Source organism: Limulus polyphemus, unplaced genomic scaffold (assembly GCF_000517525.1).
Source record: "Limulus polyphemus unplaced genomic scaffold, Limulus_polyphemus-2.1.2 Scaffold7293, whole genome shotgun sequence".
NCBI lineage: Eukaryota > Metazoa > Arthropoda > Merostomata > Xiphosura > Limulidae > Limulus > Limulus polyphemus.
The window spans coordinates 9,044-21,810 of record NW_013672903.1 but is presented as its reverse complement, the minus strand read 5'-3'; the positions used below and the strand labels follow the sequence as shown (position 1 = coordinate 21,810).

The 12,767-nt window shown below is 33.3% G+C and overlaps 1 long non-coding RNA gene across 2 annotated transcripts in view; it reads right to left on the bottom strand.

The window, feature by feature from the left end:
* The window catches only part of LOC106474495, a 31,479-nt gene that overhangs the window by 10,359 nt on the left and 8,353 nt on the right, over positions 1–12,767 (bottom strand). For both annotated transcript variants that reach the window (XR_002613972.1, XR_001291748.2), the window contains exon 3: positions 973–1,137. This is a non-coding gene — a long non-coding RNA (uncharacterized LOC106474495). The remainder of the gene's footprint in view (positions 1–972; positions 1,138–12,767) is intronic.

Sequence of the window (12,767 nt, the reverse complement as noted above, 5' to 3'; positions counted from 1 at the left end):
CTTACACTGCTAAATTAGGGACGGCTAGCGCAGATAGCCCTCGTGTAGCTTTGCGCGAAATTCAAAAACAAACAAGCAAACTTTTAACTTTAAATTTTAATTCATTCGTTAATATAAATAAGTATTCATATACATATGGCCTATTTAATGTGCAAACTTTCTCATATATGTAAAAGATGACTGCTGTTGTTTAATTATATATGGTCTTTTGGTACATTACACAGTAGTTTACAATACTGCAGAGTTCATGAATATTTTTTAACATTTCAAATGATTAATCATAGAGTGATAGAGAGGATGAGTGGTATTCCTGCTATTTTTAAGACTACTACTTGTTTACTTGTGTTTCATAACAATTTCTTAGTTGAGAAGATACGAAAATAAAAAGGCAGCATACTCTAGTTGATAAGAAATTAACACAAATCTGGAAGTACCCCATTGGTGAATTGGAAAACTATACTAGAAAGTTCAGGTAGTTTTTATACACATACAAAATATAGACTTTACTAGAAAACAGTTTACAACATAAGAAATTAAAGTGATGTTATCCTTTTGTAGATATGCTATCCTCCTTGGCAAAAACTGATCAAAGTGAAGAAGTGAGGAGGTTTTAAGGTAGAAAGTTAAAAACAAACATTTATGCTGTAAAAAGATGTCTTGATCAATTCAGACAGTGGAGGTGGAGTGGATTTTTCTTTTTTTAATACCATGATTTCACAGGAAGATGAAGAAATGAATATCCACTAATACATGATCCAGTTAACTAAAGCCTGGACGATTATTGACATAAAAGGTTGTTAAAGAAATAAAAGTCCGTGTTGAAATTTTAAAATATTTAGAACTGTATAGTTTCACTATTACATGCAGAACAACTTAGGTAGATAACTTAAAATATGCTAATTTTACGAGCTTGCAGGACCATTTTACTGAGAAAATGCCAATTTAAAGATGAATATTTAAAAGCGCACTAACCTTTAAAAAAAGAGTGTTGACCTCTAACACGTCTTGGCAATGAGCTTTACCCCTGACCTTAGGCTGATCCATCAAGTAGAGTAAGTGTTTGCCATACAGTGTATAGGCTGGCCAGAGAATGTGAACTTCTGCTTGTTGGATGGTACTCGGGCCTTTGTTGATGATCTATAAGCAAGAACTGCATTTTTATCGTTGTCTTTAGCATTGTTTATCTAGTGTATTGTTTATTCTGTTTGTATATATATCATTGGTCTGTGTTTCTATATCACGTACGTTTGATTAAGGCTACTTACCCATTTTTCCTCTACCTGCCTGCCTACTTACTTATTATTCCTCTTCTTCCCTGTACTTTTAATTATAGCATTTATTTCGCTTTGGATACTTGTTTGTTTGTTTTGAATTAAGCACAAAGCTACAATCTGTGCTCTGCCAGCCACGGGTATCGAAACCCGGTTTCTAGCGTTGTAAGTCCGCAGACATATCGCTGTGCCACTGGGGGGGGGGGGAGCGATACTTGTTATAACAATTCTACGAATAACCAACGATCCCTACTTTATATTATAATTTTTTCCTACTTATATCACTATAACTAGCTAGGTTACGTATATATTGATCCCTATTTGTCTTTATAAAATTCACTTTTTTATTATACTTGTATGTTTCCTTTTTATTAGCTATGTTTTTGTGCGACAGCAATGGCAAGTGTGGGGCGCGAGTATACCCGATTCTATTTTACTCATCAAAATCTCTACCAACCTACCCTCAAATTTAATCATATGTCCAAAGTAACACTAGTATCCTTTTCGATACAAGAAAGGAATGATTGGGACACCAGACGTAGGAGTTCTGTTAAAGAAGTAGAGTGATAAGAATAGTAAGTCCCCCTCTTGTCAGTCACGCCGTCAGAGGGCGCCACATGTGTGTAGAGAGAGAGGGGAGGGGTGTCAAAGATGATGAGGTCATAGTTCCAATTTTGGTCGCCAAAGAGCGCCGCCAATGATGACGAGGTCATGCTACTAAGTTTTGCCACCAGGGGCGCGTCGTTAGGGAGGCGTTGCTAGGCTGCCATGGCAAGTGGCCATGATGTCATAATTCAACAAAGTGTCACCAGATGACGCAACTAAGTTATGGAGGGTTGAAATTATAGTTCAATACCAGACAGGCAGCCATAATGGATGGTTACGTAATAGTACCACAAAGTAGAGAATGTGTGTCTAGGCCGCCATGACAGTCGGCCATGACTCATGCAATACATGTCTAATCATGTCGGTAATTAATCATTAATTAATTAAATCATCTTAAAAAGGATGCTTAACTCTAATTCATTAAATCATTTTAAATTAATTCACTAAATCATTTGCCCCCAGTGGCACAGCGGTATGTCTGCGGACTTACAACGCTAGAAACCGGGTTTCGATACCCGTGATGGGCAGAGCACAAATAGCCCATTATGTAGCTTTGTGCATAACTACAAACAATTAAATCTTTTATATTCAATTCGTCCTTAAAAGGACGCTTAACGCTAATTAATTAGTTAATCCTAAAAAGGACAGTGAACACTAATTCGTTAATTAATAATTAAGTCATCCTACCACAAAGTATAGAACGTGTTTCTAGGCAGCGGTGACTCATACAATACATGTCTCAACAAGAATATAATTAATCACTAATTATTTAAATAATTTATAATTAATTCGTCCTAAAAAGGATGCATGACGCTAATTGATCAGTTAATTAAATTTCTTGTCCTATATGGACTATATCTTTCTCAATCAAGTATTTTCAATGACATGAATATAATAAAATGTCAAAATATTATTTAACGTAACATGATCACAACATATATTTTACTACGCACATAATACATGTCTGTAGGTTTAAACCGCCCTAAGAATGCGATATCATGCAATAATTAAAACTTTGACTTTATACAACATTTTACATCGTCAGTAAATCGTTTATTATGTAATAACGTTTTTACTAGTTTGTGACAAAATAATTTATATGTGTTACTTTATCTCATGTCTTACAAAGGCGGACTTTCACATATGTATATACTTAATTACCCATATTACGGTAAGAGTTTGACAAATATACTGTGATAATACTTCTACAAGTTGTAAAATACGTTATTTAACGTAACATGTTTGAATAAAATTACAACTTACATTTTACTACACATGATTATTTACTATAAGAGAATAACAACACTAACCATAAATCCTTGAGGACCACATTTAGTGAAGTAACGTGTTCAAAAGCAGTCCACAAAATATCTTTGATATTTGCGTCAATGAAAGCATACAATCACGAAACACACATACAAATTTCTACATGCTATTTCTATTATATGACTAATAAACTGGTATCTGATGTCAAACCTTGATACTGTTTAACATTACTTCATAGCACATAGAGTGTTATTGTAAGAAGAAAGACCAAACATGTAAAGCTTTATTTTACAGTACTTTAGATATCCTGACGTCACCAACACACAGTTAGAAGTTAGAAAATCATCTGCTCAGAATGACAAAGGTCAATTCTGAGTTGACCATGTCTAGTAAAGGTGCAAAGTAAGTGCTGATTGTGTTACAATGTAGAAGCAGAGCAGAGTTTGATGAAAATGTACCAGTTCGAAGAAATAAAGCATGATAGTCCAAAGTGTTTGATGTTCAAGGCTACTGATAGGCTTGGTCTATAAGATTAGAATGACAGAGTTTATTTTTCAAGTTAACTAGTCCAAAGACCAAGTGATGAAAATTTTTGATAACAATTCGGTGTTTGTCATATATTATGATACATACTTAATATCTGGTACTATAATATTTTATAATAATAAACTCTAATTAATATTCACTTTTACAGATCACTAAATATATTCAATTAGCCCATAATACAATATCTATACACAATATATTTAATAATGAACTCTACATATGTACATTATACTTTAAATACTGAAATTTATAAGTTCCTTACATAAGGTTTAAATGAATATTTTATTACTCAGCCTACGATTATTGCATACTGTGTCCAAAAACTACCAGTGTTTCAGTCCACTTATAATGAATTGAATGTTCTACTTAAACGTGCGTCATTTATACTTACGTAAAACTTTTATTAAAATATAAGTTAATCATAATGCATTGTCACTATCTAACTATTTACAATTTATTTAATGTTTACAGGAAAATGTTATTGAAATAAAAGTCAATTATAATACACTGTCGTTAACTATGTATTCACAATATAAAATAGATGGTTCACTGTAAATATGTAGTGACGCATAGCAGTTAAATACAGTTTTTGTATTCAATTCAACTGTACGTTTCTAAAATGTATTTATCAATGATAAAAAACATCAATTATAGCATACCATGTCTAACATCATGTCAGACTGTATTAGTTGACTTAGAATAAAATGAAAGTTGTATTCTTATGTGTGACACGAAATATTATAGTAAATATAATGTTTTTGAAACAGTGAACCCAGACATAACGCTACACAGAACAGGGCATTGACACGTATGACAAAGGTCACTTCTGAGTTGACAAAGTCTATTCGCAATTCCAAGCCAAAACGGGTAGCTTGACCATATATAAACAGCTGTCAAACAGACTACATTCACTTTGAATTCAACATTCATGCTAATACTATATCTTATAGTTCTACTAGTGATATCCATGGACAACTCTATTGATCTCAGTATGATTTTTTAACATATTTCTAAACTAAATGAAACAAATACTGTTGCGGACCTATTTTGAATATATTTCTGAACTATATGAAACAAATTTTGTTAAACTGAATAAGTACTGTCACAGATAACGTATATTTATGTAGGAAATGGTCTCACTATCGATCAACAGTGAAGATCTGAAAGAATTAGAGAGAAATGCGTGCCAACAATTAGGCGGAATTTGTTTTTTTCCGTGGTCTCTATCTGTTGAAGAGACTGAAGCTCTACTATTGTAAGCTGTTTTCACATCATTTATATTGATTACTACGAATTTTTATACAATTTCATTTACTTCTTTATTTTACAGACACATACTGATGAAGATAATCAAACTTCCCGAGGTACCAAGAGATCGTCTGGCGTGGAAGGAGAAGTAAGTTTTCAAAACTTATATATAATCCACATATCTGATATCATTTTCCTTTGAAAATACATTTTTGTAATACTCTCTGTCTTTTACAGGTATCTGCTAAACGTCTTCACAAGGAAGACAGATAATTTACCATTAGAAAGTCTGCGAGTAGAAGAGTTAAAAAGTATAACGCCGCTTCTACTACTTACAGTATTTCTTTTAATCCTAAAACACACGAACTCAAATATTTTGGACACTTTCAATACTAACATTGAAAACATACTGGATCATGCAACAAAACATCTGGACAGTAGAGACAAAGTAATAGTATGTGTTTATTCAGATCATTTGGATAAACTGATAAGCACATGCTTACAAAATAAGGATATTTTCACACCTGAAATGATTTTATCTTCAGTAGAAAAAGTAAACCAAAATAAAAAAGATATACCCCCTAAATGACTCATTTAAAATTGAAGTGACAACATAAGAATCACTAGTAGGTACTGCCAGATGCAAATTAACAAATATCAGCCTTGGCCGATTTGAGTAAAGATCAGTTATTACTATAAATAGCAATGACAAGCTTTGCTGTGCTAAAGCAATAGTAATAACCTAAGCATCTCTCAGAAAAGATCCAAAATATATTAGTATTAATGATCAGTGACGACCACTACTGACTCACATGGCTAAAGACCTACATTCTTTGGTTAATATTCCAGAAGGACCAGGGGGCATAGAAGATATTACTAAACTTGTTAAGAGTACTGTGAGGTTTGTTATAGTAATGAAGGTCTGAAAGGTCAAAGTGTTGTCTGTTCTGATTGTAACAGAATTTGTAAATCTGCAGAATGTTACAATCGACATAAATCAATGAATGGTAGACAAACGAAATCTTCATGTGATAAAATTTTACCAGTGCAAGAATTGTTTTGTTATTATTGACAGAAAGAAATGTAATTCTGAATTTCATCGTTGTGGTGAATACATTTGTGTAGGATGTAAATCGTATATCTTAAACAACCATTTATGTTTTCTCCAGGACACAGATGTCAAAGATCCGTCAGATAAAGATTTATTTTTCGTTTTTGAGACAGATCAGGAAACAGGAATTCACGAGGTAAACTATTGTGTGGTCCATGATTTTAATAGTAAGGAAGCAGTTTTCAAAGCATATAATTAATGTGACAAATTCTGTAAATTCTTATTTTCGAAAGAACATAAGAATTATACAGTTATTGCGCATAATATGAAGTGTTTTGACAGTCATTTTATTTTGAATCATCTTATTCGTCAAGGGATAAAACCTGAGATTATTGTAAATGGTGGAGAAATTATGACCATGACCATCAAAAGGCTCGGAATAAGGATAACTGACAGCTACAATTTTATACCCATGTCTGTCATTGTTTCCAAAAACATTTGGATTAGAAGAACTGCAGATAGGACATTTTCCTCATTATTTGAACATCAAGTCAAATCAGGAATATCGAGGACATATCCCAGATGCCAGTTTTTACTCTCCTGACACCATGTCAGCAACTGTAAGACAAAAATTCCTGGATTGGCACTGTCAGCGACTAGTAGAAGAATACATCTTTGATTTTGAAGAAGAGATGTTTTGTTGTTGTTGAATGTTGTATTTATCATTCTTTATATTTCGTTAGATTCTGCTGATCAGATGTAGATATACTACGATGGTGCTGTCTTCAGTTCAGGGATGAGTTTCTCTATGATGTAGACCCATTTAGGAAAACAACGATTGCTGCTGTGTGTATGTCTGTATACAGAAGTAAGCTTATACCACCATGGTCGATAGCTCTAATACCTAACCATGGATAATTTACGATTAACAATTACAGTCAATGGTTAGACTATGTACAAAAATCGGAGGGGATATAGATTCAATATGCACTTAATCGTGGTTAGAAACAAATCCTGAATTATAGGGTAGACGGTTTCTGTATGGAACAAAACATCATCTACGAGTTTTATTGGTACTATTATCATGGTTGTGATAAATGTTACGACTCTCACACAAAGAATATAGTTTTAAATAGATCCATCTGGTTTATAAGAAATCATATAATTGAAGAACATAAACAACTGGAAGCATTAGGTACAAAGTCGTAACAATATGGGAGCATGAATTCAAGAAAATGAGAACTAATGATTTATGAATTTCCTTAGGGACCACACAGTAGTTCCCCGCTTGGATGTACAATTCTTAACATATTATTCGGTCCAAAAATGTTAGAGACAAATCTCAGGTGAATGTTTTAGCAAGACAAATATTTCTATCACGCATCAAATATTTTGAAGAAGCTTATTAATATGCAACAAAACAACCATATGGTTACTTACTCATCGATTTTGAAACCTCAAACGCTTGAACTGATCCGTCTGAGGACCGGACTTTTTCCTGAAGATAATATTGTAGTGTATGTACCAAAGTAAGTTAAAAATGTTGTTTAACTGAATATATATTCATTTATTATCATGACAGTAGCTGTAGTAGAAGTATAAGGGGTTTATCTTAAGAATAAGCTACACGTGACTAAGGAACTTGCATTCAAATGTTTAGTCACTGGTTATATAAATGTGTTTTTGTTTAAACGACCGTTTTCAAGTAAATATATTTCAGATGTTGATCGTCGCCAGGGTAATTGGGTGACATAACATTCCATGTAAATCTGGAAATATCGACTATCCTACCTGTGGAGTGTGGCTAAGCTGTTGTGAGAGAATTTTACCACCGTTTATATAAAGAGGAGAAAAAAAAGTCTGCTGAAAATTCCTTGTTACAATCTGGAATTGTTTGGATGCCCCAAGATTAATCAACTTCCAAATATACTCTGTCATGTCCATTTCATATTAACAATTATCATCACTGTAGTGTGAAGAAAGATAATGTATTATCTAAACGGCTGTATCAGTAAGCAGTTTTGTATGTTGCACTCACAGTCTCTTTTCGTTTATTAATCATGACACTCAGAATTGAAGAACACCAAGAATTGATCCGTGCATTACGTAAAGCTACACGTAAACAAATTAAAGGAATATATGCTGGAGCTAAAAATGAGTTTATTTTGAGTATTTGTGAATGTTCTTTAAACGTTTTAAAAGGTAATGTCCCCATGACGACCACACAAAAACAGAAACTTAGACGATACAGATCATTATTGAGAGAGCTGGCTGTCAAGAAAACATCAGTTAAATAGAAATGAAACTTAATGATACGGAAAGGAGAATTTTTAACATTACTCGTAGCACCAATATTTTCATTATTTGGTGGTTTGGCAAGATGGCCTATCGGTAAAGTTGCTGGAATCTAAAAATATGGCAAAACGAATGGTTCTCGTTCTTGAAGAACTGGTACAATCTCTTTATCAATCCAAGGTTTATGAAAGGCATGTACATGAAATATCAAACTCTATAGATAATGGTATGAAGTCAGTCATACAAAATTATACACTACCCTTAGATGATAAACCAAAGATGTTAAACCAACTGCAACAACATCATCAGACCTTTCATTCACAAACCATGGAACCTGTTAAAATAAGAATGGAATCGCCGACTCATGAAATTTAAAAATCGTTGACATTGTTCCTCAGAAATATAAAAATAAAGCTGAAATGCTATTAAACTTGATAATTTTCAGTGGTTATCTAACGTGAAATGATCGTGGAGAATTAGTGATTAGTGGAAGATCCGTCCTAAACAGTAACATAATCGATCTAATTAACGACGTGCTACAAGAACGAAAGAATTTTAACCCTACAGGATGGAAAGAATTTCCAGAACGATTATCAAATATGAATATTCATCAAGAAGTTGTTGGAAACGTAGACAGATGGAAGTATATGAAATATGATACAAGTGTTAGAAGACCTAAACGTAGTGTATCTAAATGCGAAGTTGCCTTGGCAGAATTACAGTATCCACATAGTTGGCATAATGTAAATGATGGTACAGGCTGGGTCAGTTTATTACTTACCTCTGATAGTCAAAACAAAATCATTTATATTAGACCTGGTCATTACAAAGAATCTGATGATTTAATTAGAATACTAAACAGGTTAGACGAGCTAGCCTATGAATTCGGCACATATTCTGTATTTGACTACGATTTATTCACCAGAAAAGGAAGTGTCAATATGGAAGAATGATACTCTGCATTATTTGATCCTGTACTATCTGTAATACAAAGATTTGAGAATAGTCATATAATATCAGAACCCACTATAGCTCCACATACTGTTAAAATGCATGGAGGATTTTATTCACTCTATGTTTAATCTGATATTGTTGGTGATGCATATCTACCAATGTTACGATTCGTTCAAGTTAAAGGTCAGGATGGGGACAAGATTACTGAAAAGTTTACAAAACCTCATTACAGACCTGGATCTAAACAAAATTTTCAGAGTATTTAGATAGATATAAAGGATGCATAAACTGGCGTATACCATTTTAACACAGGAGATTGATCGTAATGCTTCATTTCCGTCGTCGTCATGAGAGTTCCGTACTATAATGACCAGGCTGTCTATGACACATTTTACGATTATCAAGTGGGAAATGGATTACTATATTTTGCAGGTAGTCAATGGTAGCAAGGTCAGGTTTGGGAAATGTTTTAAGCAACCTATTTCGTTCAGCCATACCTTTTCTGAAAAAGGGGGCATTAGCTTTAGGAAAACAGACACTTAAATGAGGTGTAAATTTAGCATCAGATGTCATACAAGAAAAATGTTTTGTCAATGCTGGAAAAATGACGAGCATTACAAGGAGCTCAGAATTTGGCTAGAGAAGCTCAACATAATAAAAAAAGAAACAGAAAGGTCCAGTGTTCAGAATATCTAAAGCTAAGAGACGAAGAACATCGACTTAGACTTTTTCAACAAGTAATCATGACTCTCCCACCACATGAAAAGTCCTGTCAGTGTACAAAGTCTGAGCTAGACTTATTTTCGACTTGAATGGGTAATGAAGAAAAACTTTAATATAAGTTTAACATAACAGCAAATGTACAACGTTTCGACAAGGTTTTGTCATCGTCATCATTTCTCTCCCTCCCACACAAACAGTAATTGAGGAAGGTCAGTGGACTGAATATTATCCTGAATGTTATTATATCGGTATTAGGAGATGAATATTTAGATCCAGCACAATCGCATCTTCATGTCAAGGCAAAGAAGATTGTCAAGCCTGATGGTATCAATATAAAAAAGGATGAAGATACATCTGTACCTGTAAACTTATTACTTCATTCTCTGTTTTCTCATGTAGATGTACACCTTAATGATAAATTCATTTCTTCCTCTCACAACCTTTTCGCCTATAAGGCCTACATAGAAACTTTACCAAGTTATAATGGTGAAGCTAAGAGAGGTCATTTGACATTGTCCATTTGGATAAAAGACACAGCAAGCAATTTTGTTGATCTCAAACTTAATGATGGCGAAAACAATGGAATCAACGATCGACACGTAAATACACGTGGTAGTCAAATAGTCGACATGATCGGTTGTTTAGAATCATATATCTTTTTCAGAACAAGTTCATGGTGTAAGTTTAAAACTCTGACTCATATTAAGTAAAGATTCGTTTTGTATTATGTCAAATGATGAATCGGGATTCAAAATTGAACTACAACATGTTTCTATCTAAGCTAGAAAAGTCAAGATCAACCCGTCAGTCGTTCTGACACATGCTAAAGCATTTCAGAAAGGAACAGCTAAATACCCTTTGATATATATAGTGTGTAAATCGTTTTTAATTTCCCAGGAAAACTTACAAGCATATATTGATAATTCTTTTTAGGTCAAATACCTACGTCTTGTTATAAGATGTATTGATAACGGTGCATTTAATAGGTCTTGGAAGGAAAATCCATACAATTTCAAACATTACAATATCAGTTTCTTGGCAATCAACGTGGATGGTAAACAAATTCCCACTTGACCTTTACAGCCAGATTTTGAAACTGAGCTGTATGAAAGAAGCTATGAAACATTATTTAGTGGAACTGGAAAACAATTTCAAGATCAAGGAATTGATATAGGATATGATTAATACTCGGGAGGATAAACACTCTGCCTTTGATCTTACATTGGATTTATCTGCTGGAGATTCACACTTTAACTTGGTTAAACAGGGAAATTTACGAATTGAAATACGTTTTGGTAGTGCTTTACCTAACACTATACATGTTCTCGCCTATGAAGAGTTTCAGTAAATTTTAGAAATCGATCAGTCTAGAAACATCATAACAGATATTTAAGAATATATGAATACGTTAGAAATATGTTCAATACTCTCACAGGATTTGTGTACGAGAAGAAAGTCTGGAGGTATTTTTGCCAGTAATTAACTACCAGACCATGCAGAAAATGAATTATACATCGTCAACCTAGATCCTACTCATAAATCTGGCAGTCACTGGGTCTGTATTTATTTTGGTCGAAATGAAAAAGAATATTTTGATTCATTAGGACTACCTTCACATAATCTGAACATTAGAAAATTCATCAAGAAAAATTGTTGAACGTGGACTTACAATCAACAAGTACTGCAAGGACCATATTCATCTGACAATATTGTATATATTATGTTTATTATCATTATCAGCATGTGTCAAAACGAAAACTCCAATCTAAATTTGGATCCACCAAAATAGTAATGATATGTTTGTTCATGATTTTGTTGTAAAACGTTTTCATGTAAATACATCATTAATAGGTGTGCCTTTTTATGTAGAACAGATTACAAAATCGTTATTTTGTAATAACGAGAAAATAAATTATTTAAAGGAATTGTGTCTAGGCTTTTTATGATAATGAGTTTACTGAAATCTTTAATCACTTGAGTAAGTTTTAATTAAGATATAATCCTTTTTAGGACGGTTAAATTAAATATAATCATGTTGAGACACGTTTTTGTATGAGTCATCCTGTAATTTGTGGTAATATTACTTAATCATTCAATATGGCGGCCTAGCAACACGCCTCCTGGTAGCAAAATTTGGAACTATGAACTCGTTATCGAAGATGACGATATACATGAAGCGCCATCTGGCGACAATCTATGACTACATAGCTATCTAGGAACGCGCCCCTGGTGGTAAGACTTAGTACTATCACCTCGTCATCTTTGATGACATTTCTTTCCCCCTTCGATACACATGTGGCGCCCTAGGGGGCGTACCTGTCAAGTGAGGGACTTACTACTGATAAGGTTTGTCTGGAAAAGTTACTTACTTACATCTTTACTTTAAAATTTGTTCAAATACTGAAATTTGATTCACTCTATAAACACATGAATAGCGATTTAGTCTGCTCTGTAAGTATAATCAGCTTTAGTTTTTTCAGCCAATACTGTGAAGTAGTCATTGTTAATGTTCAGGCATTTTAAAAATGGTTTTAAATGGGCAAGTTTTATGGCCGTCATTTTGTTTCATGACGATCCCTACTAGTAGACTACTGGCTACTAACTTTCTTAGTAGGCAATGCAAGTGTGAGGGCAAAATCATTTGTGAATTGAAAAGAATGATAGAGAACTTATCTTTTAATGAATTTCTGATTTTATTTTCATAAATAGTAGCATAACATTCAATTATTTGTACAAAATTGTATTCCTTAATGAAGTTTAAAGAGGAATTTAATGAAAAATTCCTAAAATACGTTTTAGAGTGTAAA